Raw genomic sequence first — 24,937 nt, forward strand, 5'->3', positions numbered from 1 at the left:
ATTGACCTGCAGTTTACGAAACATTATTCAAAGATTCTTCTCAGAACGCTCTAGAAAACATTTTATACACTTGTGCAGAAATCTAGGCAAAGCGACACATTAAGTAGATGAGAATAGGCATGGGGAAAGCAGCATACACAATGGAGTAGAGGCCGAAAGGGAGAATGCTGTGTAGGCAGTGAGGCAGGGATGTCACTAAATAATTCAAATGCAACAACTACCAGGTGATGGATGTAATGCTTAAATTAATCTCAGCTACTGGCAGTTGCTGGGGGCTGCATTCTAGCGCATCGTTTTCACCAACCATGCCGCTTCACTTTGGACCCAGCTATATGGAAATCGGTCTTGAGTCTGCGCCAATGTGACCAGTCCACCACATACTGCTAGGCCAGGTCCTTCCTGAACCCGAACACAAGGAACCCAAGGACAGTTTCACTCTGACTGGGGCCATTCCATCGGATGTGGCTTGGTTTCAGTGGCACAGTGAGCATGATACCTATGTCTGAACATATCTACCCCACTTAGGGTGGTAACTGCAAGAACAACTAGGTGATGGGTGGAATGCTTGAAATTATATCAGCCACTGGGAATCGCTCTAGCCACACTGCAGTCCAACATTTCTCGCCCACAATGCCACCTCAGTTAGGACCCCGCCATATGCAAAACAGTTTTGACCCTGCTCCAACAGAAACAGTCTAGCCCGAACTGCCAGGCCACTCCCTGAAGTGGACCACAAGCAAAAACCAAGACTGGTTTCACCCTAATTGGGGCTCTTACTTGGTTGTTGCTGGTTTCCTGGCCTGGCATTTTGGGCTGAACTGTTCCCATAGGAGCACGGTCCAGACTGATTTGAATATTGCTGTGTCTGAGGTGGCATGGTGTGCAAAATAATAATGTCCTGGAATGCGGCACGAGTAATTACCAGTGACTGACATTCATTTAAGCTTTCCATCCATCACTTTTTTGTATAATTTAGTTTGCCTCCCTTAAGTGGAACAGGTTAGTCACTGATGAGCCCTAACTAGGGCAAAACGGGTACCAGGTTGCTTGTGTTTCTGTTCAGGGAGGATCTGGCCTGGCAATAAATCTGGACTGTTCCCATTAGAGCAGGGTGAAGACCGATTTGCATATGGCTGGATCCAAACTGAGGTGGCATGGTTTGCAAAATAGCAATGGCCTGTAATTAGAAAAGTGTCTGAGAATAATTCAAATATTCCACCACTTTTTTCATATACATTTTCCAGAAGTGGACTCTCTGTGCACTGTGTCACTGGAACCAAGCTATACATGGCAACAAGCCCTAACTAGGGAGGGCCTGGCTGCCCAGGGGTGGACTTTTCTCATTTGAGCAGGGTGAAGGCTGATTTACATTTGGCTGGGTCTAAAGTGAGGTGGCATGTTATGCAAAATAACGTTGGACTGAAATGAGGCCTGAGTAATTACCAGTTGCTGAGATAAAATTCGAGCATTCAATCCATCACTTTTTTGTATGCTTAAGTGCGTCACCTATCACTTTTTTGTATTCTTTTGTGTGTCGCCCTAAAGTGGGATGGGTATGACCAGATGTGGGTCCCTTGCACACTGTGTCCCTGGAACCAAGCTACACCTGGCTGATGAGCCCAAACTAGGGCGAAACTGGTCCAAGGTTGCTTATGTTCCAGTATTGGGTGGAACTAACCTGGCAGTTCGGTAAGACTGTTCCCATTGGAGCAGGGTCAAGACTGACTTGCATATGGTTGGGTCCAAACTGAGGTGACATGGTGTACAAAATAACGATGTTTTGGATTACAGCTTCAGTAATTACCAGTGTCTGAGATTAATTCAAGAATTTCATCCATCACTTTTTTGCATAATTTGCTGGATAATTTAAGGCATGCACCAGGGAGAAGTTATAACAGAACAACATTGTCTCAACGGGTAATCATTAGCAAGGGCAGTTACAAAGAGGGTATGAATCACTTGATGGAGGAGAAAAAATGAAGAAAGACCACAAACAGGTTTCGTACAGGATAAGGTGTTATTTGTAAGTAGCTATAACAGCACTACAATACAATTTTACTTAAAGTAACAATAACTACCAAGTGTGCACGTCTCCTGCATCTCCTGGAATGTACGTGGGATGCACTCCATGGTAAAGCAGCATAAAATACATGCAAGAAACACATATAACTGCAAAAGGAGGAGCTGCTTTGAAACGTAGATGGCGGGGGCAATTATTTTATACGAGTTACTCACCTTTTTTCAGAGGAGTACTGGCAGGGGTTCCCTTCCAATGCACCAGGGAATCCGTTGACCTGAATCGGAGATATGTAGTGGTACTGGGTAAGCTAGACAGGCAGGAAGTAACGATTGGAAGTATATATGCCCCAAACATAGAACAAGCTCCATTCCTGGCAGACATTTCTAGATCATTAGCGCATGCACTGACGAGGTCGGTACTTTTGGGGGGAGACTACAATAGTGTTGAGGACGTGGGGCTTGACAGATCTTACCCACCCTACCTAACTCGCCTGCTCACAGGGTGGCAAGGGCACGAAGAGATTGGCAATAGCAATATGGACTAATAAATAGACTTTTGGAGGGTACACCAATCCGGGGAACAGGACTACTCGTTCTTTTCCCCAATGCACCACCTACACGTCAGATTAGATGCCATTCTGTGCACTCTTGATGTGCACTGGCACATACAGAGTAGTGCATACTTGGCACACATAGTCTCAGACCATAATACTTTGTTGGTATGCCTTAGCTGATCCTGGATTAGGGCGACTATTACTACATGGCGCCTTAAGTCGAAGGCATTGGAGGATCAGGTGTACCGGGCTGAGATCCGTGCAGCCATAGAACAGTACTTTGCAGAGAAGGAAGGGACCGCCTCCAACATAATGACAGAGTGGGAGGCGTTCAAGGTGGTGCTTAGGGGACGATGCATGTCTGAGGCGGTAGGAGTGAGAAGGACTCTACTAAGGGAAACGTTGGCTGCAGAGCAGAGGCTGCAACAGCTTGCTCGTGATAGGCCAGAGAATGCAAAAAAGCTAAAGGATGTATTAGAAGCCAGAGAGGAGGTGGAGGGGCACGTAGAAAGACTGTGTTGCTTCGATTACAAGAATCATATGGCTAGGGCTCATGCAGAAAGGGACAAACTTGGGGCCCTGTTGACCTGGTTGGCCTATCCGTCCACGAGGGGATCAGTTATTTTAGAACTGAGAGATGACCAGAGAAGGACTTTGTATCGACAGCAAGATATTAACCAGCATTTCTGTGACTATTATGCCGAACTGTATAAAAGTAAAGCTTCCCCTACAGCTGCAGAACTTGATGAATATGTAGAAAGTGTTGAGCTGCCAGAACTCTGTGAAGAGGAGGTGGAAGCCCTGGGATGGGCGATTGACCTGCATGAGTTAGGGAGCGCTATTAAGGCCATGGCAAGAAATAAGACACCAGGAACTGATGGGTTCCCTACAGAATTTTATGCCACATATATAGACTTGCTGGGCCCCTGACTGGTAGCGCTATATAACCAGGTAAAACAGGAGGGGAAATTGCGAGGGTCCACTAGGGAAGCCCTGATTATCCCATTGCTGAAACCAGGGAAGCAGGCTCATGACAAAACAGCATATAGGCCACTATCAATGCTTAATCTTGACTACCAGATCCTGAGCCGCATACTAGCTACACAGCTCTTACCATACATGACCACTCTCATACACTGGGACCAGGCTGGGCATATACCAACAAGGAATACAGCAATGAATGTGAGGAGACTGATAAGGGTGTTAGGGGCTGACTCCTATCGCAAAAGAGAGGCGACTGTCTTGACAATAGACATCGAGAAGGCATTTGATAGCCTCGAATGGCCGTACCTATTTAGAGTGATGCGGGCTTTCGGATTAGGGCAGGGATTAGGAACATGAACAGCCCTCCTATATAGAGAATAAAAAGCCTGGGTTCGGACAGGAAAGATTATCTCACTGGGGTATGCAGTAGAGACAGGAACAAGGCAGGGATGCACCCTATCACCACTACTGTTTGCAATAGCCATGGAGCCACTGGCCGCCAAAGCCAGGTCTGGAACTTGGTACAGAGGGCTGGAGGTAGAGGGACATATCCATCACATAGCGTTATACGCTGATGATTTGATTTTGTTTCGACAAAATATGGAGACAGAATTGGAGAGCGCTGAAAACCTATTGTTAGACTTAGAACGGGTAGCCGGCCTCAAGGTGAATTGTCGAAAGTCAAGTTTATTCCCCACCATGCAGGGGCAGGAGAAACCTCAGACGGCAGAGGGAATTGTGTTGGACGAGAGCAGCATCCCATATCTAGGGGTGCAAATTGACCACGATAAAATGGATCTTCTGTAGGCTATTGTGGGGAAGATTATATGAGGTACGAAGGCTAATTTCGAAGTTTGGGGAACTCTCCCCCTTTCGGTGGCCGGCAGGACGTCCCTGCTAAAGATGGTAACACTTCTGAGACTCCTCTACATCTTTGGAGTTCTACCAATATGGATCCCTGCGGATCGGTTCAAACAGCTCTGGACAATGGTGATGGAATTCCTATGGGGGTAGGCAGGAGGACAGTGGCTTTGACAACCTTAATGAGGCCCAAGAGGGAGGGGGACTGGCGGTGCTGGATTTTGAATACTACTACATAGCAGCTCAACTGCAATGGCTGACAAAATGGGTGTACAGCCAACTTCAGGGAACAATACAGAGAGGCGATGGATGCCCAGCTACGGATCTCCTTTTCAGAATAGTATTGAAATTACCTACATCACAGAGAGAGATGAACGTGGAAGCACATGTGGCCTACAAATGCTGGTTCAGGAGGTCGCAGAGAGCTAAAGTGAGGCACCCGTGTGCGCAGGAGATACCATTAAAATATTGCATGGCATTGCCTCACAGAGCGAACTGGAGTAAGCTAGGAGCATGGGAAGAAGCTGGAGTACTCACCATAGGGCAACTATATCAAGACAGTGTGTTATTATCATTTGAAGACTTTAGCGAGCAAAATGGATTACTGGGGGAGATTTCTTGCTTTATGCCGCCTTAACTGTAGCAATGCGTAAGCATTGGGGGATGGGCCTAACTGAACCTGGATTAGAAGAGGGTTGCCAATATATGGTGACGACAGCAGGGGCGTTTTAGGGGGTCACCTGCTTATATACAAAACTGAGCTGTGCAGTACTTCTTCCACTTAGTGAACTACAACACAAATGGGAAGAGGACTTAGGAGAACCCTTGCAGGATAAGGCATGGGGAGAGTGTCAGTAAGGTCACTAGAAATGCCTGATTTCAGCTGGTTTATTTTTATATATTCCATAGGGCGTATCTTACCCGGGCACATTAAGAAGTATTTTAACACGGCCATATGTCCCCTTTGTGACGAAGTAGGAGCGGAGTTCCTCCATATGTTCTGGAGTTGCCCAGAAAAAGAGAATTATTGGCGGGAGGTAACGGAACTGTTAGCGGAAATTACAGAGAAAGAAGTGACTAAAACCGCAGGATATTGCTTGCTACACAGATTCCCACATACGTCTAAGAACAAGATTACGAGCAAATTCCAAGATCTAGGTCTCGTAATAGCAAAACGAGCCATCACCAGTCATTGGAAAGCGAGGGCAGGTCCCAGCATAATTAGATGGAGAAGAGAATTTGAGCGTTGGGCAGGTAGCGAAGGAACGGTTCGCTTACAAAATGCTAGGAGAAGTGGGAGAAGGAAGGCAGTAGAAGCAGCCAGGGCATGGGAGGCTTTAACATTGCAATTGAAGCTGCTCAATGACATCTCAGAAGAGTGAGGCCGAGAATAGTTGGGGGTGGATAGGTGATTTAATGTATTACGATGCATAGGTGGAGCGAATAGGTTCCCAGCGAAAGTCTAAGTAGGACTTACAGGGTACAAAAGGATTAGACAGGAGCAACTGGACGGTATCCTAAGGAGGAGCGCAAGTGCTTCATAACTCAAGACACGTCTGGGGGGAGGGAAGCGGGATAGAGGGCGGGGGGATAGAGGGGGTGTGGGGTTGCAATATTTATTGTCTTGTTTGTAGGCATGTGCTCAACCAACATCTAATACCGAAGCTCCTGAAGCAATGGAGTTGTAGCATGGACACTCACATAGTAATCTCGAACTGCATGTGTATCGGAGATGTATTTTCACTGGTTAGTACGGTTAAGCCAGCACATATTTTGTATGATGCCTCATTTTTCAAATGATCAATAAAGTTTGTTTCCCAAAAATATTTTAATAGTTACAAATCAAAAAATAAAACCTGAAAGTCACCAGTCATAATGTAGTGAACTGACTATAAGTTGCACTCCTTATAACATCACATATTTCATCACTCACGACATGTTACATTACATCCCTGATGACTTCTCAAATCATATCATTGATGACACCTCAAATGATAGTTTAGTACTACTCTATAATAAGCAAACTACATTTTGAGTGCTTCTCTTATGGGTTGCTGATGCACCTTTCCAAGTAAGTTGTGACTTAAAGACTAAGCCTGTAGCAAATAAATCTGGGAGTAAAGTCAAGGCTTCTCTTGACAAATAGATTATCCAGCTGTGGATGTTGGTGATTGTGACAATGTTGAATAGTTGCAATAGAGTGCTACAGTCAAATCCTATGTAAAGAAAACATTAAAGAGGTGTGAATGTTTATTTCTAGAACTTTCCTGAAGAATTTGAGGCACTGCAGGTTGTTGAAGAATGTATGATGTAGGGGTGCCCCATTCAGAGGTGGTTTAACTCACACTGGGGTTGTAAGCATGGCTCTAGGCTTGTATGCCACTGTGCTCATCTCATGAATGCTCATAAGTGTATTTTTGCAAATCATGGAGGGGTGTCCATGGGGCCTGGTAGAAACAGTCTTATCAGTGGCAAATGCATACCTGTCAACCTCTTGACTTAAAACTGCAGGCCATGAGAGGTTTGTAAGTTCCCGGTAGGGTGATCAGAGTAAAAAGTCTTTTTGGAGGATGTTTAAAGTTCGAAATAGGGATGATCTAATTAAAGTCTATGGAGGTTTATTTTGTTTGTTAAGTGGGTGGAAATCAGTAAAAAAAGGGTAACATCCACATCACTCATTACAAGTAAAATTATACCATTGATGACATCACTGATTACATCTCAAATGACATCATTGATTACATTACTTATCATATCACTGATGGCAACATTCAAGCTACTACTCCTCAAATGGAAACAGTGTAGTACTGGACACTAGTCTCATTCAGTATGGTAAATGTTTAGGTGGCGCACACTTTAGCTACCAGTAAGTTTTCAAGTGCATGCAGTACACCATCAAAGCAAAGCAGAGATTAAACACAGCTCGTGTCAGTTGCAGAAGTAAGTTTCAAATAGATTGTGTCTTAATTCAAACAACTGCTACCAAAAATATGTTGGAAAAACTAGAGCGTCTCCTTACAATACATTATTCTCCTGTAGATTCATGTGTACATGCTGGCATAAAAGAGTTCTTATTTAGAGCTATGTATAATGTCTGTATAAACTGGAGATATATGAAGTGCAGACATTTATTTCCAAAAGTTCAGTCAAAATGATAAGACATCATACATTGTTTTTTTAATATATTACCTATAGGTGTCTCACTTACACCAGGTTCAAATTGTAGGATGATCTTAAGCATTATCAAAATGGTGCACACCATTCTGCTCATTTGAGGAATATGTGTAGAGTAGTTTTACATACTGAACAGGGTTGTCTACAGAGCCTAGTATTACATGCCTATGGTTAATATACAGAAATGGATCTCTCCTCTTAAAATTCCAAGTCAGATGAGGTATTTAACACTCACGACTCGTTAAGGTAAATAATAACCAAACACTGTTTTTGAATGGTTTTCAAGGCTTATTATGTTGCTGATCTGATTAATGTCTACTAAGACATTGCATTTCTTACACACCTCAATACTAGCAAAAAAAGGATAATATTTACTTATTGTAGGTAATTTCACAGATATGCTTCATATTTTGCTTGTTGCGAAAGGGTACGCTAATTAGTACTGCAAATGTTATAGAAAATGGAGTTCAAGGTGTACCTTGCTGAATACCTTCAAGTATGAAAAGCTTATAGCAAACTGTCAAATCTGTTGGATGATGTCATCAGTTATATGTCATTTGAGAAGTCATCAGTGATGTCATTTAACATGTCATGAGTGACGTAATATGTGAGGTCATAAGCAGTGCATGGTGGAGGCATAAGTTATAGTTAGTTCAGTAAACTATAACTGGTTAATTTCAGTATTTTTTGTTTTCGAAACATGTTATCTTTATATTATTACAACACCTTATTGTAAAATCAGTTTACCTTTGTTTTTTCTGAGAATTTCTAGTTTTTTTAAAAAGGTAAGCTAAAATCTAATTTCCTCATCTAACTATAATGTCACTTTAACCTTTTTTTTCAGTTAATATTTTAGTTTTTTTCAATGAAAAGTAAGCTCTTAATAACCTATCTAACTACAACAGTTTGACGTTTGTTTTTTTTCAGTGAATTTCTAGAGGTTTTTAATGTAACATATCATCTTTTCACCATACCTAACTATAATGCAACTTTAACCTTTGTTTTTTCAATGAATTTCTGGCGTTTGTTCATCATAATCATGTGACTCCCTCATTGAGCATAGCTCTAGGCACTGAGCAGCGTACGGTTGGGTGCAGGGTTTAACAACTTGCACATCAGCCCCACGAGGGGCCAAACACCACTACTCACAGCCTTTGGCCATGCATGAAGTAGGGTTTGCAACAGGTCCTAACTGAGGCCAGGCCCTGCACCCACCTTCCTGTTCTGGTGGCCAAACCTTGCTGCACATGGCCTTTGTTTGCGTGTGGCGTGCCCAACCTCACAGGTAGCAAATCCTGTTCAGGCAGACAAACTCCCCACCCGACATTTTTCTTGTTTTTTTTATTTTTTTGCTGTATTGCAGTACTGCTGCAGTACCTCAGCTCAAGAGTCACCCGCCTTAACACAAGACTGTGCAGGTTTCACTTATTGATTTTTACACGGACTCATGGTGCCACAGCTCCTGCAGATTTTTTCAAGTGGGCTCAAGACCCACAGCATGAAAACATTGCTTTTGACACCTGGTGTTGGACCCGGCCTCGTGGCGTGGTCCTACCCCTCCCGCATGGCGGACCCTGGACGACATCGGCCCTCCATCGACCCGCTGTCGCCCCTCCGGACACTACCCTCAACGAACTCTCGACGGGAGCCGCCCTTGACAAACCCCGGCTCTCCCCCTCTGGAACCCGGCGAACCCGGCTCGCCCCAACTCTGCAGGTCCGGTCACCACCCCGGGCCACCCTCTCAGGCCCGACTCCATCTTGGGCCCATCACGTCCCGAGCACGTGGCCTCGGCCCGACCCTGGCCGCGGCCCCAGCGAAGCCCCGACATCGTGGCACCAAGATCAACCCAGGTGGTAAAGTGGCCACTTGACGGATCCCGGAGGAGAGGAGTTTCGATGGGCCTCCAGCGTCCCCGGACGCCTGGTATCGATCGCCCTCCGGCCTCCCTGGGCGCTGGCTCCACCCCCCTGCTGGGTGTCTGGACACCTTCATCCCGGTCCCTCTGACCCCCAGGCGCGAGGGTCCGGACATCAAAGGACTCCAGTCCTATATCTGGGCCAGCCCTGGATCAGGAAATCAGTTGTATCTGGGAGTCGAAGCCTTGCTGACCTCGTCGCGGCTGATCCTGATAAGAACTCTAGAACCTGGAACCTCTGAGCCCTGCTGACGCTGTCGCGGCTCTACCAAGCTGAACCATCCGCCGAGCCCTGCTGACGCTGTCGCGGCTCTACCAAGCTGAACCATCCGCCGAGCCCTGCTGACGCTGTCGCGGCTCTACCATGCTGAACCATCCGCCGAGCCCTGCTGACGCTGTCGCGGCTCTACCCAGCTGAACCATCCGCCGAGCCCTGCTGACGCTGTTGCGGCTCTACCAAGCTGAACCATCTTCGGAGCCCTGCTGACGCTGTCGCGGCTCCCGGCACGAGGATTGAGAGCTGAGCGCAGGGTTTCCTAGTACCAGTTGGTACCGAGACTATCCCGCTACCCCCTTCCCCGGGCATTGAGACTTTGTTGGGATCCCACGATCCCCCTGTACATATTGCTGCGGAATCTTGCCTTTATTCTTCATATAAAGACTCTTAAACCTACTCTTGTGTGGTGTCTCTCTGTGGTGGTGTGATTGCTCGGCTGTTACGATAGTAGGAGAGGAGCCTCGCCAAGGAGGCCTCTCGACGGCGCTCGGCCAATTCCATACGGAAAGGTGGGTTTCGGGGCGGCAGTCAGACATCTTCTGTCTCCCCTGGAATCGCCTTTCTAACATTGGTGGCAGGCGACGGGATCCGAGCCGACGCATATCGTACAGCGAGCAACTCCCCCACTACTAATAGAGACCACAGCAACCATGAGCGATAAAGAAGCCGGAACGACCGCAGAGTTCCAGAAGGAACTACTGGAGGAGTACACACATAAAGAACTCAAACAGTTCTGCAAAAACTTAGGTATCGCTACCACCGGACTAAGTACAAAGGAAGATTTTAAAGAAGCCCTGCAAACATGGGTGGAGGCCCGAGAGACACCACCCCCGACCGGAGGTGAACCGGTCCCAGACGTGCACCACGGGACCTCAGCAGCCTCCGTAGAGGAAAGAAACACCAACCGAGATCCGGGCCTCTCCCACGAAGATGCCCGAGAACGAGAGAGAAGCCGGCTCCACGAGTTGGAGCTCGCCCGACTCCGGCTGGACAGAGAACTCCAGCTAGCGGAAAAGAAAATCGCCCTTGAGCAACTACGGCTGCAAGGAGACCTGGAGGAAAGACGGAGACAGAGCGAACTAGAAGAAAAGAAACTCACGTTCGAACACGAGCGTGGCCTCAAAGAGCTGGAGATCAAGGCCAAGAGCGAAGAAGCTGGCGCCGCGGTGCTCCGAAACACCCCGCCTCCTGCCGACCCGAAGGTCCACATTCCCAAGGATGTCGTCAAAGAGTACTACAAAAATGACGACATCCAGCAGTGGTTTAAGGCCTACGAAGTCGCCATGGCCGCGCACCGCATACCCTGAAAAGATTGGGGTGCCGGTCTATGGGGGAGATTCGTCAGCGAAGGAAGAGACACCCTGCTGGACCTGGCCGACGACGTGATGTCCTCCTATGATCACATGAAGGACGCCCTGCTCACCCGGTATGGACTCACCCCTGAGATGTACCGGCAAAGATTCAGAGACTGTAAAAAGATCCCCGGTACTACGTGGGTGGGGTACGTGAACTTTTATAGCAGAGCGCTAGAAGGGTGGATAAAGGGCAGCAAAGTAACCACCTACGAACAGCTGTTCAACCTCATTGTATGGGAGCACCTCTCCAACAACTGCTTTGTCGAGCTCAGACAGCATCTACTCGACAGCATGCTGACCGAGCCACGGAAACTCGCCTTCGAGGCCGATCGATGGGCGAGCACCTGGGTCCCCCGGACCCCGATAGGAGAATCCGGACGGAACACTCAAGGGCACCCCCGCCAGCGAGGCGGCGGAGGAGGCCAGAACCGGAGCTGAGACTTCCCGCCTGCGCCTCCCCGGAGTCCACCCCGGGGGTCGCCCCAGAACAACACTTCACCGTCCCTCACCCGAAGAGGGCCCCCTTCAGCACGACCGGGGCCCCGCCCGAACTTTACCTGCCACAGATGCCAGCGGCCAGGTCACTTCGCCAGTGACCCCCAGTGCCCAATGAACCAGCGCACCGGCGTTGCCGGACCGCCGACCCGCCAGCTAGCTGCCGCTGCCCTGGGTGAAGGAGGCGAGGAAGAAGAAGAGGTCTACAACGAGGACCAGACCGAGTGGGAGCCAGCCGCCATGGCCCTAGTCTGTCTGGGCGAGCGAGACATGATTCCCCGGGCTCCACTCCCGAGCAACACCCAAAAGTACCGTCAGTGGGTCAACATTAATGGGCGCCGGTCGGAAGCACTCCGTGACACTGGAGCCAGTTTGACAGCCGTCCGCTGCCACCTGGTGACCCCCGAACAGATCCTACCGAATGTGCTGTGCCCCGTGCTGGCCGCCGACAATTCCGAGACCCTGTGCCAGATGGCCCGCATCCCCTTCGAGTGGGGAGGGGTGTCGGGCATGCTAAAGGTGACCATCCGGGACGACGCCCCCGTGGACTGCCTCCTCGGAAACGATCCCGAGAGTTCTCCCTGGGCCCAATGTCGAGCGGAGAGAGCATCTGGGGATGCTGGGACTACCCGAGTGGGTTTGTGTGACAACCCGATCCATGGCAGCTCGGGCCCCGGCGCAGGCGGAGGCCGCCCCGACCGAAGAACAGGAATGGCCCGCGCCTCCGCCACCCGCCATCGATGAAGAAACCGGCCTTGAGCCCGGGCCACCAGGGCCCAACCGCGAGGACATCGCCAAACTCGGCGACATCCCTGAACTAAGCCAATGGCGCCAGGAAGGTGGTCCCACCCGAGAACAATTCCGGCAGGAACAGAAGACCTGCCCCTCCCTCGAGGGGACCCGGCAGCAAGCCGCAGCTCAAGCCACCGGGGACACGTTGGGGTCCCACTGGGTCTACTGGGACCACGACCTCCTATACAGTGAACAGAAAATTGCTGAACTGGGGGCCAGCCGAGTGTTGGTGGTCCCCCTACGATTCAGAGACTTCCTCTTAAACCTGGCACACGACGTGCCCCTCGCCGGGCACCTGGGACAGGACAAAACTTACAGCCGCCTGGTGACCCACTTCTACTGGCCCAAGATGCTCAGCGATGTGAGCAATCACTGCAGGACCTGTCCGACCTGTCAAGCCAGTGGGAAGAGTGGGGGAAAAGCCAAGGCCCCGCTCCAACTCTTTCCCGTGGTGACAACCCCCTTCGAGCGAGTGGGGATCGATATCGTGGGGCCCCTGGACCCCCGCACCTCACAAGGACACCGCTTCATCCTCGTCCTGGTGGACCACGCCACCCGCTACCCAGAAGCCATCCCCCTCCGGACCATAACGGCCCCCGTGGTGGGCCGAGCACTAATGGGAATCTTGTCCCGAGTGGGATTCCCCCGAGAGGTCGTGAGTGATCAAGGCACAAACTTTATATCAAAGTATATGCGGTCCCTGTGGCAACAATGCGGGGTCACATATAAGTTCACCACCCCGTATCACCCCCAAGGGAATGGACTTGTGGAGCAGTTTAACAGAACACTCAAAGGGATGATCAAGGGCCTAGAAGAACCCCTCCGCCGCAAATGGGACGTCCTACTACCATGCCTCCTGTTTGCCTATCGGGAGGTACCTCAGAAGTCCCTGGGGTTCAGCCCCTTTGAACTATTGTATGGACACCCTGTCCGTGGTCCTGTGGTATATAAATAAATAATACCGGATCTATTTTTGAATGAATGAATGAATAACAGATAGCTCAATAAATAAGAGTCAAGATTCGAGGTAGTAGGAGTTTTTGCAGGTTTAATACAGCATAAGGACAGGAACAGGACAACCTGTATAGGAATAGGATGACAGGGCCCAGCAGCTGCTGGGGCTGGGATGAGCGCGCTAACTTTTAATAACAATACACGAGCATATATACATAGCGCAAACACATAGCATTACATTGCAGTAGGCGTAGCAGTGGGTGGAGCAGAAGGCGTGACGCGTAGCAGTCGCGAAAGATAAGAGTAAAAAGAAGGTGTAACTCAGACATGTGATGCAAACGTAACAGAATATGTCATGAATGGGGCGGAAACCATGGAGGGGGCTACCTAAGGAGCCGGGACCTCTAACCTGGTGGTGCGCGCAAACTGGTAATGACGTGTTACGAGGAGAAGCTGGGGGCTATGAACTCTGTGCTAGGAGCAGAGACTAAAGTCTGGAGGGTCGGAGCGACATGTACCTAAACCCTATCTAGTATCTGATGTTTAGGGAACATGTTGATATAAACTAGAAGTCATGAGGGGAAAAGCTAATTGACTCTAAGACTAGAGCATGCATTTATTCTACATGTAGTGCGTGATGAAGAATATTAAATGACCATTAAATACAGTATTTCTCTTAACATGGAGCCGCATAGGCTAGACAATGACGGAAATTATTGATGCAGTTCAGTAGCTTAGGAATGCAGAGAAGGAGGACTGAACTGATAACTGGAATCATAACATAGTCTTGGCAGACTCAGAGGCAGAGCCAGGCTGCACCGGGCACTGCGAGGCAGGAAGTAAGTGAAGGGTCGAGGATACAGGTGGGGGCTGTATCACTCCTCAGCGAGGCTTCAGGAGACAGGAGCTGAATCTGATGTCCGGGCCCTGTTGAGGCCTGGAAACGGGGACTTTATAATGAAATAACGTGCACACTGAGAAACGTGGCAACATTACTTTACATAAGCCTGATATTCGTAGTATTCACGGGGACTGGGAAATGACATACCAGAGGTGGACACAACTATAATTGCGTCATTAATCGGACATGGGGAGTACATATGCATATTTAATCATGCACACATAACATATGATGGATGACACGTAGGGACACAGAACATGACAAAATTTACTTTTCCACATTCCCTCCTTGTCACTACGTTTCCATCAGGAAACATCAATATTCATGATACCGTCTATCATTTCATACAGTACCATTTGTTCATCTCGAATTGTCTTGGAACGGGATTTAGAACGGGGCTTGGGACTAGGAATACAAGAGGTAGCACACATGCCGCAAATCGCAGGGCCACATTGTATACAGAGGCAGCAGCTGAATATGATCGCTACTGCGATACCTAGAAAGGACAGGACTTTCCATCCCCATGCAGAAATTATATTCCAGAACCAACCGGACCATGTCCAGGTGCCTGGATCTTGGTGTAACAGATGGGCAATTTTATGAAGTCTGGTTATAGCTGAATAAACAGACGGCGCGTTATTTGGAATGAAAATGCAACAACTGGATCCGATGACTCTACAGGCCCCGCCCCTATCGGCCAGTATGACGTCAAGGACGAGACGATTCTGGAGCACAACAATTCTCATAAAGGATTGCTCTTCGGTTAAGTTACCTAGAGCGGAGGCAGTCTCATCTACTACAGCTTCAAGGGTTCTTGTTAACCTACGGATTAGCTTACTGTTTACAACTGTACCTAAATAAGGGAACACACCTTTATCAATATCAATGAATTGTTCTGCAGCAGTTTCAGTATAATCGACAATCGGGAGGTTTCTCTTGTGTCTAGTATGTACTAGGTAGGAATTCCTATGGTAGTCAGGTGGGGCTAGAAAAACAGGTGGCAGTAGGAAGGCAATGTAACAGGTTCCCTCCCAATCGAGGGGCAGACGAACATATGCGGTTTGACCACAAACAAAATAAGAATGACGTGAAGCTTTGAAAATAGATTTCCCACTGTCACTATACTTGACAATAGTAGTACAATCACTATGTCCTACGTGTACAGAACCATAACTATGAACACATAATTCGCCTTTGACTGGTAATACTGAAATAGCAGGTGAGTCTGGAGTAGTATCAGACTGAACATTCAGGACCATGAAATTCGAAGAATAGTTACCTAAATTGTACACTTCATTTTCTAGATCTAAACCTGTTCTGTGGGGGAGACCTTTCTTGTCTGGGAAACATGTACTGTTAAGAAAAGACATGTCTGTTGAGGATGACGTTAACGTGGACCATGCTCCACACGAACCATTATGTGAAAAAGGATAAGGAAAAAGTGGCAGAACTCCCTTCGACGTCTGGAAAGGGGGGAGTCGACCACACACCCAACAATTAGTGGCATTGCTGGTCTGGTGTGAGTAATGCAACATACGGATGAAGGTATTGTTACGCATAGCGAGGCGGTATGAATATTCATGAGGAGGCAGATCACTAAACGTGTGCTCTACTGTAACATTAGAAGGCTTATTTACATGTGAAACTGGAAAACACAGGAAAAATGCGTAACTAGTGCAGGAAATCATTATGCTGATGAATAATATGAAACTTAGAAAAACAATACATCGGTTTGAGTTTTTACTGACTCTCTCACTATGGGGGTCTATTTTATACATGTCAGAAACAGTCTAACCGTTTCACCTAGGGGAGGACTTAGACAATCAAACTGACTGACTTATTTTACTAGACCGGAGTTTCTGTTTATACTCCTGTTGCGGAGTTTTCTCTAACAGGGGAGGGGTTGTGTCAATGTCATTTGCGGGACAGTCCTTAGGAACAATGTTTTGACAAGTCTTGATATCCTGGGAAATGTTCTTGGAAACCGGTTTCAATCCGTAGAATTTCTTGACGTGCGAAAGGTGCACCCAGCCGCGGCGTCCTTCCAATTTCACAGCTGTACGGGTGGTGAGGAGGACCTGACGGGGCTCCTTCCAACGTGGCTCCAGCGGACTTGATCTGTCAAAGTTCCGGACGAGTACCATCGAACCTGGAACGATCTCATGCGGTGCCACCTCGGTATTGTCTGGAAATGTGGCGGCAACCTGTGAACGACATGAGTTGAGGGCAGACATCAAGGAAGCTAGGTAATCTGTCAGCATATTACATGAAACATCAGTAATACTTCGGGGTCTAGGAGTACCCCACATGTTAGGGGGCCGGCCGAATACGACCTCATACGGGGACAGACCTGATCTGGAATGTGCGACCATGCGCATATAAAACAAAGCAACTGGCAGAGCTACTAGCCAGTCCACACCCTTGTCTTTACATATTTTAGCAATTCGGATTTTCAGAGTCTGATTATGTCTCTCGACTAGACCGGCTGCTTCAGGATGGCGTACACAATGAAACTTCCACTGGTACCCCAACAACAGGGAAACGTGCTTCATCAGCTCAGATGAGAATGGCTGACCGTTATCAGAATATACGACTCTAGGGAGTCCATATCGAGGGAAGAATTCACGAACCAACTGCTTGGCAGTGGTCGCGGCTGTGTAATCTGGGACTGGATATGCTTCTGTCCATCTGGACAAAGCGCATACAACTACAAGGACATACTTGAAACCTCGACATCGCTCCATCTGAATATAATCCATCTGGAGGACTTCAAAAGGGTGGTCAGGGGGCTGGAAACCACCTTGTTCCACCGGGACACTTTTACCTGGATTAAACTGACAACATATCATACAGGTACGGACTTTCTGCTTGGCTGCAGCTCGTAAATGCTTGTTGAACCAAATGTTCTGGATACTGTCTAACATAGCTTTTTCTCCTAAATGTGCTGGACTATGTGCGGTATTAATGATGACTTGAACCATAGAGTCGGGGAGAAACCATGCGGTCCTACCCTTTGTTAACCATCCTTGATCTGTCTGGACCCCTCCTTGTTCAGACCATTTCTTGATTTCATCGGGAGTAGCATGTAACTGGATATCTATGACATCCTGGGTGGGGTCCTTAACTGTCATACATGTAGTCAGATCTGGAGCTTGTGTCTGTGTCGGATTAACTTGAATGTCTGGAGTCTGTGCTGTAAGCTTGGCTGTGCGATCTGCTAGATCATTACCTTGGGAAATAATGTCTGTAACTTTCGTATGTGCTTTGCATTTCATGATAGCAATGGATGTCGGTAAATGTATGGCATCTAACAGAGCTTGAATAAGGAGACCATGCTGAATCTTGGTTCCATGAGAAGTCATGAAACCTCTCTCCTGCCAGAGCACTCCAAAGTCGTGTACAACTCCAAATGCGTAACGTGAATCTGTGTAAACATTAACTTTCAGGTTCTTGGCATGTATGCAGGCTTGTGTCAGAGCAACTAGCTCTGCTGCTTGAGCGGACAGGGTATCAATACGGTGTGTTTCAATAACTTCAGTGTCAGTAGTCACTGCATACGCGGCGACTAGTTCTCCTGTACTAGTTCTCATACATGAACCATCCACATAAAGTGTCAGGTCAGGATCTGGTAACGGAATGTCTGTCAGGTCTTGTCTTGGCTTTGTCGTAATGTTGACTACTTCCACACAATCATGTGTGGCAGAATTTGAACTAGCTGATGGTAACAGTGTAGCAGGATTCAGGACGTTGCAGCGTCTGATTTCTATGTGTGGCTGGAACAGTGTCAATTCATAACCTGTTAAACGTGCAATTGTCAAGTGCTGTGTTTGTGTTCGATTTAAAAGAACTTCCACGGAGTGTGGAACGTGTACTGTCAAGGTATGTCCTAAAACTATGGAATCACTCTGTCTGATAGCTAGTGCTGTGGCTGCAACTGACTTGAGGCACGCAGGCAGAGCCTGGGCGACCGGATCTAATGTGCTAGAAAAATAAGCACAGGGCTTGTATTGTCCTGCTTGATCTTGTGTGAGAACAGATAATGCTGTACCTTCACGTTCAGTAACGAAAAGTGTAAAAGGCTTACTGTAGTTCGGTGTCGCTAGAACTGGAGCTTGACATAAAGCTTTCTTTAACTCGTTGAAACTAAGTGTATGTTCAGATGTCCAAGGGAGAACAGTCGATACGGCTGCCTCCTGTGTCGTTAACTGTATCAGTGGCTTGGCTAGAAATGCATACTGAGGAATCCATTGTCTGCAATAAGAAGTAAGGCCGATAAAGGCACGTACCTCCTTCTGGGTCTTGGGCTGAGGAAGACTCGCTATTAACTGGATACGGTCTGGTGTCAACTGCCTACCCCTCTTGGACAGTAAGTGTCCTAAGTAGACCACTTGCTGGACACAGAATTGAAGCTTCGAAGGGGACACCTTGTGCCCCATCTCGGCTAGGAAATACAAAACCGTCAGTGACGCTCGCTCGCAGTCACGTTCAGAACGGGCTGTGATCAATAGATCATCGACATACTGGAGCAGGGCAGTGTCAGTTGGCATGTGAATATTATCTAGTTGTCTCTTAAGTGCTTGACTGTAAATACTAGGGCTTTCTGTGAAACCTTGAGGAGCGCGTGTAAACATATAGCTCCTCCCATTTAAACAAAATCCGAAAAGAAACTGGCTGTCTGGATGGATGGGAACACTAAAAAAAATGCGTTCTTGAGGTCTATGACAGTGAAGAACGTGGCTTCGGAATCAATGGCTGTTAATAGGGAAGAGATATCTGGGACAACTGGGTACTGAGGAATAATACATTTGTTAAGTTCTCGTAAATCAATCACTAATCGATATACTGGGGGTGCATTTGGATCAGTACGTTTCATGACTGGAATGATCGGAGAGTTACATACATTGGAGTCAGTTTCTACAACTACTCCTTGAGCCATGAGCTCGTCAATAATTTTGGATAAGGCTGCTACAGCCTCAGGTGGCAATCTATACTGCCTGATTCGTGGTAACACTACACCTGGTTTCAGGGTCACACGATGGGGTGTGATTTGCATATAACCTACATCAGTTGGACCTTGCGCCCATAACTGCTGCGGGACATTAGACAGTCTGGGATCAAAATCTCGTAATACATAGTGACCCTTAAAGTCACGCAGGAACAGACGTATTCCCTCTGGGGAACAACATATAACGGCACCTAACTCTTTCAGTGTTTTAATGCCTAATAGATTTTCTGGACATGACTTAGTAAGTAACAGATCAGTAGTGCGGGACAATGGACCTACTTCTAGAGTGACTGGCTTTGAAATCTCATTAACGATAGGCTTTCCTGAAAATCCAAGGGAAACATTTCTTGAGCCTGAGAGCGGAGCCCCTGGAACTTCGGCATGACTAATTGTGGTCCTACTTGCCCCTGTATCAATCAAAAACTTTCTGTCTTTCCCTAATACTTGACTGTGAACATAGGGACCTTCTTGATCTACAGGTATCTCGATGAGAGGCAAGCCTACCTCCCTCTCTAGGCTGTTTCATGAATATGGCTGGTACTCTGGATACTCAGACTGTGCATACTGGTACATCTGCGATGTAACATGCTGTGTTGCAGCAATAGGCTGCGGTACTGTAACTGTCTGTGGTGCATTCTCCTGACTGGGGAGTCTGTGAAACTTGTTCTTGTCTAGGCGGACGTGGTCTTTCTTTAGTCTTACCAGTAGCTATGTTATGTTTCAGAACTGCACACTCATTTATAAAATGACCTGGTTGTTTACAATAATTGCAGTTCCGTTTAACGGGAGCTGCAGGATGACCGACTTGATTCGGACCCCTCTTTTGACTGTCTTGAGGAACAGATTGTGCAACTAGTACTTTCATTTTCGTGTCTTTCATACGTTTTCTCTCGTGTTCTTGCTCTTCCCTGATTCTATTCTGGTGGTACTGGAGCATCTGGAGCATCTGGGACGGAGTATTTGCTTGCCAGGTGCTTTCGACTTTCAAAACTCGGTTTTTAATTTGTGGGCTTGAATTCTCGACTAATTTAGTAACAAAAAGGTGAGGGTATGACTCACTACTTGTCTTGAGGCCACTGTTGATACTAAAGCACTTTTCAAACCTAGAATAAAAATCACTAATATCTTCATCTTGTTTCTGTTTACAGGCTGAGATTGCATCCCAGTCTTCTTTTCTAGTTGTCAATAATCTGGGTAAAACTTGAATCAATAATTCTGGTAATTCTTTACATTTCTCTCCTAGACCAGTACCTGGTACTCGTATCTTATCTTCAGCTTCTAGGACTGCCCAATCGATCTTTTTCTCTCCCACCTCCCATTCTTTTTCCTTTAGCTTTTCATACACCCCTGCGGGTAGCAGAACCTTTAACATTTTAATGATATCTGGGTAAGTGTATTCTCCCATACGGAGCATGTCTTTTAATTCTCTATGGAACCCTGCTGGATCTTTGTCATGACAGGGAATTAATTTCTTCATTTCGAGGAGTTCCATCTTTGTGATCGGAGTGTATACAAACACTCGCTGCATTTCGCCACCCGCTCCTCTGACTGGGTGGACTTCTCGTAACGGATTCTGTCTGTCTATGTAGAATGATTTACTTTCTGGGGGTGAGACATGAACAAAATGCGGGTTTAGAAACGTTCTATATTTGTGACGCTGTTCTAAAATGACACTAAATAAATCGGTACCTAGACCTCTCCATTTGTACTGGAGTAACTCGTTCAGGATATCATGTAACGGGCCTGGATCAGAATGTTGACCCTCATACAAAGTAATGAGGTGCTGAATCATATACATACCCACCAGTCGCTGCTCGGCTGGGGGCAATTTCAGAAACATTTGTGCCACTATTCCGTCTGGAAAAGTGGTAGAATCAGTAATCCATCGGACTGCTGACCGAACTATTTCTTGTTCATGCATAGTACTTAACTCACTATAACCGATTCGTGATTTCAGAATGTGATCGGTAGCTTGAAATACTTGTTCTAGGGAACCTTGTTCTGGTGCTGGATGATGGAAAATAGACTTGGGTTCTAGGCGTAAATGGCGATCTGGAAATCTAGGTTTTCCTACATACGCTATTCTGGCAGTATTCTCGTCGTCTTCCTCTTCAGGATCAGAGATACTTTCTTTCTCGCTTACTTGTGCTGCTTTACGCTGTTCGTGTATCTTTATTATCTCTCTACGGATTTTCTTGTACATACTTTCCATGGCACCAATGGTATTGTGCTTTCCTTCGGCTATATTATCACTCCATTTTGTTAGAGTTTTCATTTCTTCCGGGTCTTTAGACGGGTAATCCTGTTCTCTTATTAGACAGTTAATTAAGAACTTTAATATCATGCGCTGAATCTCGGCTTTCCTTTGAGACATGGCATCACTAATACTTTGTGGGTCATCCCCTGTACGGATGAAACGATATATCCTGTCTAGATCTTCTTTCATATTTGGTAGGGTGACTAGATACTCGGTCACTCTCCTTACGCGTACGGAATATAAAACCATATTAAACTCGCCTGGAACTGGGTCATAAACACATTCACCAAGGGTTTGCCTGATCTCTGCAACAGACTTATTATTCTTAGGAGTACGCTGTGATGCTTGAGCATGTAATTCGAGTGCTGATAAACGCTTGTGTGGCGGCGGGGTTTGAGGAAGACTTCCTCCTGCGGCCCCTAAACTGGAATCATCAACTGATGCTTTCCGTCCTGGCAGGGTCGGTAATTGTAACGTGGGCTGGACTTGTATGGCGGGCTGACCCGGGGGGGCTGTTAAGGGCACCCCGGTGTCTGGAGAAGCAGGAATTACCTGATTTACAGGGACTGGCGGAGCGTGAACAGGATTTGCATATTCGGGGACTGTGTCGTCCAGATAGGACGAAATAAAAATATCAGCTGCGGTCGGTTTGTGACGTAGCTTGGTCGGAACTAATGGTGGCGGGAAATTACTGGATGCCTCCGGGGTCGCTTTTGGCAAGCCCTCGGCAAGAAGAGGATACATACCCTTGATGAGGGCATTTCTCTGTCTGTCGGACTGCTCAGTTCTAACTCGTTCACCTATCTCGATTAATTCTCTTTCTTGGGCTCGTTCTTGGGATTCTCTACTTAGTTCTGTCTTTCTGATTTCTTTTTCGGTTCTCTTATGAGCTTCTTTGCGCCATAACTCGATGGCATCTTTCTGTGATTGTCTGGCTTTCTTTTTCCATAATGCCTCTTCTACTCGCATGATGCATTCGGCATCCCATGTACCCGATACGGGCCATCTATACTTTTCTTCTAACTGTTCGGTATATTCTACCCATAAATCTAGATACAATATGGCGCTTATGCCATGCTTCTGATACATAAAGTGACCTGGACTGTCCCTAGGCGGGACGGGAACTGCTGCTTCCAGCAGACCCTTTCTAGTTTTTAACTGACGTAACTTGGAAAATATAGGCATGACTGAACTGTAATCTAGACACAATACAATACACAATAAACACGATACTTATTTCCCATTCATACCACGACATTAGAATACATGAAAAACATTTAAAATAACAGTTCGGACAGAATACTACCTGGAAATACTGAGAACAGAACACATGAATTTTCTCGAGAACAGAAACTAACTAGAACAGAAACTAGATGCACTGCTGAAACAGTACGAAACTTACCGGTCTCTTAAAGAGACACGTCAGGACCCGTATCCACCGAAGTGAACACTTCGTTTGTGGGACTGTGTACCACCAACCCACAGACCAGAGTCAATTAAATTGACCCTGTCTAGATACCACCCCAGTAACGGTACTCACCGGGCAGCAAGAACGGAAGGCCTCAGACTGGACTGGACTGCTACGACGACGAACTTCGGACTTCAGTTACGGGTGGGCCTCCGGATACCTCGGACCTTGGACTCTTGGCTTCGGCTCTGGTCGGGACTCGCCGCGTTCCTCCACCGTCTCGTCTGGATGCTGGACCGCCTCCTCCGTCTCCTCCGTGGGCCTGAGGGATACTTGAGCAGAAATATCTGCCACTGCGCAGAAGAGTTCCGTCACGACTGCAGAGGGTCAGGGGGTCGGCGTGGCTTCACCGACGCGTGGGGAAAGGGCAAGTCCCTGTTCGGGCGCCATTATGTGGTATATAAATAAATAATACCGGATCTATTTTTGAATGAATGAATGAATAACAGATAGCTCAATAAATAAGAGTCAAGATTCGAGGTAGTAGGAGTTTTTGCAGGTTTAATACAGCATAAGGACAGGAACAGGACAACCTGTATAGGAATAGGATGACAGGGCCCAGCAGCTGCTGGGGCTGGGATGAGCGCGCTAACTTTTAATAACAATACACGAGCATATATACATAGCGCAAACACATAGCATTACATTGCAGTAGGCGTAGCAGTGGGTGGAGCAGAAGGCGTGACGCGTAGCAGTCGCGAAAGATAAGAGTAAAAAGAAGGTGTAACTCAGACATGTGATGCAAACGTAACAGAATATGTCATGAATGGGGCGGAAACCATGGAGGGGGCTACCTAAGGAGCCGGGACCTCTAACCTGGTGGTGCGCGCAAACTGGTAATGACGTGTTACGAGGAGAAGCTGGGGGCTATGAACTCTGTGCTAGGAGCAGAGACTAAAGTCTGGAGGGTCGGAGCGACATGTACCTAAACCCTATCTAGTATCTGATGTTTAGGGAACATGTTGATATAAACTAGAAGTCATGAGGGGAAAAGCTAATTGACTCTAAGACTAGAGCATGCATTTATTCTACATGTAGTGCGTGATGAAGAATATTAAATGACCATTAAATACAGTATTTCTCTTAACATGGAGCCGCATAGGCTAGACAATGACGGAAACTATTGATGCAGTTCAGTAGCTTAGGAATGCAGAGAAGGAGGACTGAACTGATAACTGGAATCATAACATAGTCTTGGCAGACTCAGAGGCAGAGCCAGGCTGCACCGGGCACTGCGAGGCAGGAAGTAAGTGAAGGGTCGAGGATACAGGTGGGGGCTGTATCACTCCTCAGCGAGGCTTCAGGAGACAGGAGCTGAATCTGATGTCCGGGCCCTGTTGAGGCCTGGAAACGGGGACTTTATAATGAAATAACGTGCACACTGAGAAACGTGGCAACATTACTTTACATAAGCCTGATATTCGTAGTATTCACGGGGACTGGGAAATGACATACCAGAGGTGGACACAACTATAATTGCGTCATTAATCGGACATGGGGAGTACATATGCATATTTAATCATGCACACATAACATATGATGGATGACACGTAGGGACACAGAACATGACAAAATTTACTTTTCCACAGTCCCCTCAGCCTGGTCAAAGAAGGCTGGGAGAATACAGTCCGAGATGCCCCGCCAGATGTCTACCGGTACCTCCTGACTCTCCGGAACCAGACTCGGAAGTTCCAGGAACTTGCCGAGGCCAATCTGGAGGCCAGTCAGGAGGAGATGAAACGCTGGTATGACCAGAACGCCTCGTCCATCGAGTTCGAGCCGGGCCAACAAGTCTGGGTCATGTCCCCGGTCAAACCCTGTGCCCTCCAGGACAAATGGATGGGACCCTTCAAAGTGGTGGAGCGCAAGAGCCCCGTCACCTATCTGGTGGACATGGAGTCCCCCAGGAACCCCCTCCGGGTC

The 24,937-nt window shown here is 47.3% G+C and overlaps 1 protein-coding gene across 3 annotated transcripts in view; it reads right to left on the minus strand.

The window, feature by feature from the left end:
- LOC144763257 (zinc finger protein 212-like) overlaps window positions 1-24,937 on the minus strand; it is a 111,181-nt gene that overhangs the window by 69,935 nt on the left and 16,309 nt on the right. The window lies entirely within an intron of this gene.

The sequence above is a fragment of the Lissotriton helveticus genome, chromosome 6 (genome assembly GCF_964261635.1).
Source record: "Lissotriton helveticus chromosome 6, aLisHel1.1, whole genome shotgun sequence".
Taxonomy (NCBI): domain Eukaryota; kingdom Metazoa; phylum Chordata; class Amphibia; order Caudata; family Salamandridae; genus Lissotriton; species Lissotriton helveticus.